This window comes from Cryptomeria japonica, chromosome 6 (genome assembly GCF_030272615.1).
Source record: "Cryptomeria japonica chromosome 6, Sugi_1.0, whole genome shotgun sequence".
NCBI lineage: Eukaryota > Viridiplantae > Streptophyta > Pinopsida > Cupressales > Cupressaceae > Cryptomeria > Cryptomeria japonica.
In genome coordinates this window covers 204,953,010-204,958,520 of record NC_081410.1, presented here as the reverse complement: position 1 = coordinate 204,958,520, position 5,511 = coordinate 204,953,010, and the positions used below count along the sequence as shown (strand labels likewise).

General features: G+C 36.6%; 2 non-coding genes across 2 annotated transcripts; one reads left to right on the top strand and one right to left on the bottom strand.

The window, feature by feature from the left end:
* Window positions 1-3,357: 3,357 nt before the first annotated feature.
* LOC131069862 (U6 spliceosomal RNA) lies at window positions 3,358-3,460 on the bottom strand. Its single transcript, XR_009112240.1, has one exon. It is a non-coding gene; the product is annotated as a U6 spliceosomal RNA (small nuclear RNA).
* Window positions 3,461-3,900: 440 nt separating this feature from the next.
* Window positions 3,901-3,973, top strand: TRNAA-UGC (transfer RNA alanine (anticodon UGC)). Its single transcript has one exon. It is a non-coding gene; the product is annotated as a tRNA-Ala (tRNA).
* The last annotated feature ends 1,538 nt before the right edge of the window (window positions 3,974-5,511 follow it).

Sequence of the window (5,511 nt, the reverse complement as noted above, 5' to 3'; positions counted from 1 at the left end):
CTATCTCCCCCTATTTTTCTCTTCCTCTCTTCCTCTCTTCATCTCTATTTATCTATCTTTTCTTCTCTTTATTTCTCTCTTTATATCTCTCCCCCTCTCTCTATATCCTTAATCTCCATCTCTCTATCACTTTATATCACCATCTATATATATCTCTCTCCTTCTCCCTCTTGAACTCTATACCTCTCTATCTTTATCTCTCCCTCTAATTCTCTCTATATCTTGATGCATTTGTCTCCCTCTTCATCTCTACATCTATCTTCCTCTCTCCCCTACATCTCTTTACCTCTCTATTTCTATCTCTTCATACTTATTCTTCCATCTATATCTTATTATCTCTCTATCTCTCTCTACCTCTCTCTTTATGTATCACTTCTTATCTCTATATTTATCTTTCTCTCTCTCCCTCCTTCCCTCTCCTACTCTCTATATATTTAATCCTTCCCTCTTTATCTATCCCTTTGTCCTCTATCTTTTTATCTCCTCCCCTCCTTCTCTCCATATCCCTCTCCCTCTCCTTCTCCTTCCCATCCAACTCTATCTTCCTCTCTATATCTCTCTCCTTACTCCTATCTCTCTCTCACTTTTATCCCCTCTATCTCTCCCTCTTTCTATCCTTATCTCTTCCTCTCTATTCCTCTCTCCATATTGCAAACATAATATGAGCCTCTGGAGAATGGAGCTTGATTATCTTCTTTATTCAGTGGTTTTGTTTCATTGATGTTGGAATCCATGTAAATAGATGCATAGTTTATTTAAAGATATCACTTATTCATTGAGACCTAAATGGACTACACAATTTACTTTGGCCTACTAATTGACCATACTACACAATATATAAAAAAATAATAGAATAAGTGCAGTAATAGTGGTTTTTTTGCACTTATGTTATAATCCATGTCCATGTAATAACATGAGCCTTTTGAGAATGAAGCTTGATTATCTTCTTGATTCATTGGTTTTGTTTCATTGATGTTGGAATCCATGTAAATAGATGCATAGTTGATTTAAAGATATCACTTATTCATTGAGATCTAAATGGCCTACCAATTGATCGTACTAGACAAATGTATAAAAAGTAATAGAATAAGTGCATCAACAGTCGTTTTGTTTCACTCATGTTGGAATCCATGTAATAACATGAGCCTTTTGAAAATGGAGTTTGATTATTGTAAATTCCTTTATAGTGGTCGACATCCCAACCTTTTTCTTTCAGATGGACAACTCCATTCCTTATTGGATGATGGGCCCCACAACACACGTTTTGGCTTTACATGCCTCCACAAGCAAAGGCTTTATTTCTCCAGCTTCTTTCCACTAACTTGCCATGTGTTGGCAAAACAGGGAAAATAGATCACACAATAGAGGGGGCTCCCCAACTCTCCAATAGCTTGCCACGTATGATGGGCAGTCAAGTTCTGACTCCAACATTTCCCAGTGGGTGTCTTCGTAGTTCGTGAAGAAGGTTATGCAGAGTTCAAGTTGATAGAGTCTGATAGATGGATGCAGAGATGTTGTACAACCTACGTGCCCAGTATGTCGAAGATCAAGGAAGATCTGTAACTCACAACTTTCCACATAAAAGTGATCAGATATCACCATTTCTAATATGATATTTCAGATTGGCGGTGAGGGGAAAATCCTATCTTCCCTACATCAAGGAAGGCTATAAAAACCAAAGAAAGGGAAAGACAAAAGAAGGATTTTCTTTGGAGGGGGATATGATCTAATTGAATCTTATTTTCTTTTGAGTTTCAGATTGGATAATAAAAAATTGAATGTATTAGCTTTCGAAAGGGATAGGACCTCTATATAAGTGGTCAGAATCTTCCAAAACATTTTGTAAAAAGTGGCAGTGGGATCGAACAATCCAATTTGATTTTGTAAATCATAGAATCGATAGTTGAGCCTTAGTATTATTTTGAATAGAAAATTGTGCCATGTTGCCTTTTTCCATTGTTCTTAATGATGTTATGTGCTAGTTTTATCTGCTAGATTCTATTTGCAGTTTTGTTTTTCCTTTATGAGATTGTGGATCATGTGCATAGACCACTCTTTCATGCTCATAAAAGAATTCTAGACTATACCATTCTTGCGAAACTTGAAAGGGTTGTATTCATAATAGTAAGGTTATCTGTTTCACTTTGCCTTTATGGATGCTCCCCATAAAATTGGATTTGAATATTGCATCTTATGTATGAGTTACTTCACATGCTTTGTTCTCCTCTCGATAATGAAGGGGTCGTGACGTACTATGCCTTATCCACTTAATAAGTTAATCTTAACACTCATTGCCAACAAATGTTTTTGGAAATCCCCATGATTTTCTAAGTTTCTTTCTTGTTATCCGATAGGGTTAGGTTTAGGGCATCTCCTTCTCTTTTCCAACCTCTTTTAAATAGTGACAAGCTGACTTCTAAAATCCCAGAGGTTGTTCCATAAGGTGCATTAGGCCCAACCCTTGTGGAACTTCGCGATTGCCTCGCTTCAGGTCTTTAAACCCAATTGAGCATTAACAATTATCTTGTTGATTGAACTGTTTTGTGTTAGAATCCATATAAATAGATGGATAAATGATGAAAAGATATCATTTTTTCATTGAGATCTAAATGACCTAGGGGAAAGGACCCAATAGTTGTGCACCCTAAATTCGCGCTTCTCAAAATCCTACGTGGAAATTTCAAATCACTCCGATTTTTTTACAACAGCTTACTTGGCAAGTCCCCTACTTATAACTAAGGTTTCAAGGCCACATCATCAAATATGATGCTACATCAGCATGTTTTTTGCCAAAGTGTCTAAAACAATCCAAAAAAAAGTGAGACCAATAGGTGTGCAAAAAGGCCCCAGTACTTGTGCAGCTGATGTGACATCACATGATTGGTTACTTTTCACAACAAATGGTATATTTCGTTCAATTATTGGTACTTATCATACAACTATTGGTGCAATGTTATACAAAAGTTGGACATTAAATCAACAAGTATGGAGGTATTAAATCAACAACTTCTATCACAAGAATTGAAACTCGCTCAACTAGTAGGTCCTTTCCCTACATCATTTATTCCTACATGACCTACATCATTTACTAAAAGGTATTTTAAAATCCATATTTCCCCTACATCACTTATTCCTACATGACCTACATCATTTACTAAAAGGTATTTTAAAATCCATATTTCCCCTACATCACTTATTCCTAAATGATTCCTAAATGACTTACATGACCTCCTAAAAGGTATGTTAAAATTCATATAAATAGATGTATAATTGATAAAAAGATATCATTTTTTCATTGAGATGTAAATGACCTATAAACGGCCTCCTAATTGACCGTACTACAACAAATAGTATTAAAAAAATTTGGACCATTTCTCGATTTATGCGTGTCATCCTTGCGCAGGGGCCATGCTAATCTTCTCTGTATCGTTCCAATTTTATCGGATGTCTCCGAAGAGACACTACAATGGTCGTACAAAACAATATATGTAGTGCTCCCATCATTTATGCGTAGTAAATGTGGGATCAAAGGCACGCCCTTCCACCGCCTCGGGAGTCGAGACGGTTATTCGCGGAGGTATTAAAAAAGTATATAAATAATAATGGTACAAGAGAACCTTGACCAAAACAGATAATTACACTACAAACGAGCACAGGTGCTAACGAAACAAGCAAACCACCGTTGCCTCCATTCAGTTTTTTTCTTTTTTTTATCAAACAGACCTTCAGTTTACAAGATTGACGCTATAGAGGCCATTGTGAACAGCATGTCCCATTGTTTCTACTTTCTTGCTAATGACGATAAACTAGGTTTCCTTAAACCCTGCATACCGATGTCCACAACGCTGCGTTTCCTTTCTCATCCACTGATTCGAGAAAGAGAAAACCACTCTGTAGTTCGGGGATGTAGCTCACATGGTAGAGCGCTCGCTTTGCATGCGAGAGGTACGGGGTTCGATACCCCGCATCTCCATTTGCATTTCATTTTTCTGTTTATCTGTTCTTTGTAAGATTCGTTTTCTGCTTACAGACATCTCCCCAATTCATCTCTCTCAATTTGCTTCATCTCTGCACCAATGGCCTTGTGTTAGAATAGTACCCTGCCACGGTACAGACCCAGGTTCGATTCCCGGCTGGTGCATTTGATTTTTGTGTTTTACAAATATACTGTACAGTTTTAATCTAATGTTTTCCAAATATACTGTACTGTTTAAATCTAATTCTAGTACCACATAAAACAACATGTAACCAAGCTTCACGCCGCTCAAATTTGCATATGTCCATTTTACGCCCTTTCTCTCATACTATTGGTCGGTGGTCAATTACTACGCCCCTCCTCTTTTATTCATTATTTGATAAAAACCCTAACTTCTTCTGGAAATCGATTTTAAATTCTTGCTACCATATTTGATAGACCTTCCTCCTCTCAAGACTCTCTCATCCTTTCTTTACCAACACTCAACATCAACTCAATCTGATATAATATATTATTACTTCCTAAGACATTTCTAGCTCACAAACCATTTTCTCCCAGTTAGAGGACTGATTCCTATTGAGCAGGAATTAACCACCATGTCAATTTCACTAAATTTAAAGATATGGGAGTGGAACCGTGGGCAGGCGAATTGGTCTTTGTTTTGGAGATTAATGTGCATCCAGTGTGCTGGATATTCTATAAAAAGGTTTCTACCATTTTAGAAGGAACAAGAAGCTTGCAATTCCTGATTGTCTGAGCTCTATACATTTCTTTTCAAGGTAAGAATTTAAGAAATCTCTTCAATAATTAAATCGGGCCCGACTTGTATTAATTGGGTTTTCTTCTTTCACTCTTCTGCAAACTTAATTCTCTATAACGATTAGAACTCAATATATTTGCAATGTATGGTTATGTTGTGTCAAAGTTGTTCTCAGCTTAGTGACTCTCATGAACATATAGTCTCGCTGCTTGAAATCCCATTTTTGATGGATAGATATTCTCAGCTCAGTATGTATTATGTTTTCCAGTTTAAATATTGTTAACTAATGTGTGTTATGGCAGGTTAGCATTTGGCTTGTTTTATTTGGATCCTCACAATGAGTTGGTACTCATGGTGGACAGGCTCTCTTGGTCATAGAGCAGTTAGTATTTTAGTTGTCCATATGTTTTATAATATTCCTTTATGTAGGACAGATTGAGAGTTAAACCGTAAGATAATTGAACGCAGCAAAGTATCCATGAACCCTACTGGTTCATCTGTTTTGCCTTGGAATCCAGCTGCTTAATTGTAATCCCTTGTTGAAAATGGATATTAAATTGATATGCGACACCTTTAATGAAGACGCCTTCTATGTTCCACCTTTGTTGTAAGTTCTCCAATTTTTTTTGGTTTTGGCTTTTCAAAAAAATAGCAGTTTGCCAATTGCTCTGTTTTTCTGATCGAACTGCTCTGTTTTGGTTGGTTGGAGATCAAGGGAACTGACAATGAACTACTAGCTATTTTGGGGATTTAGAAAGTTATAAGAATAACAACA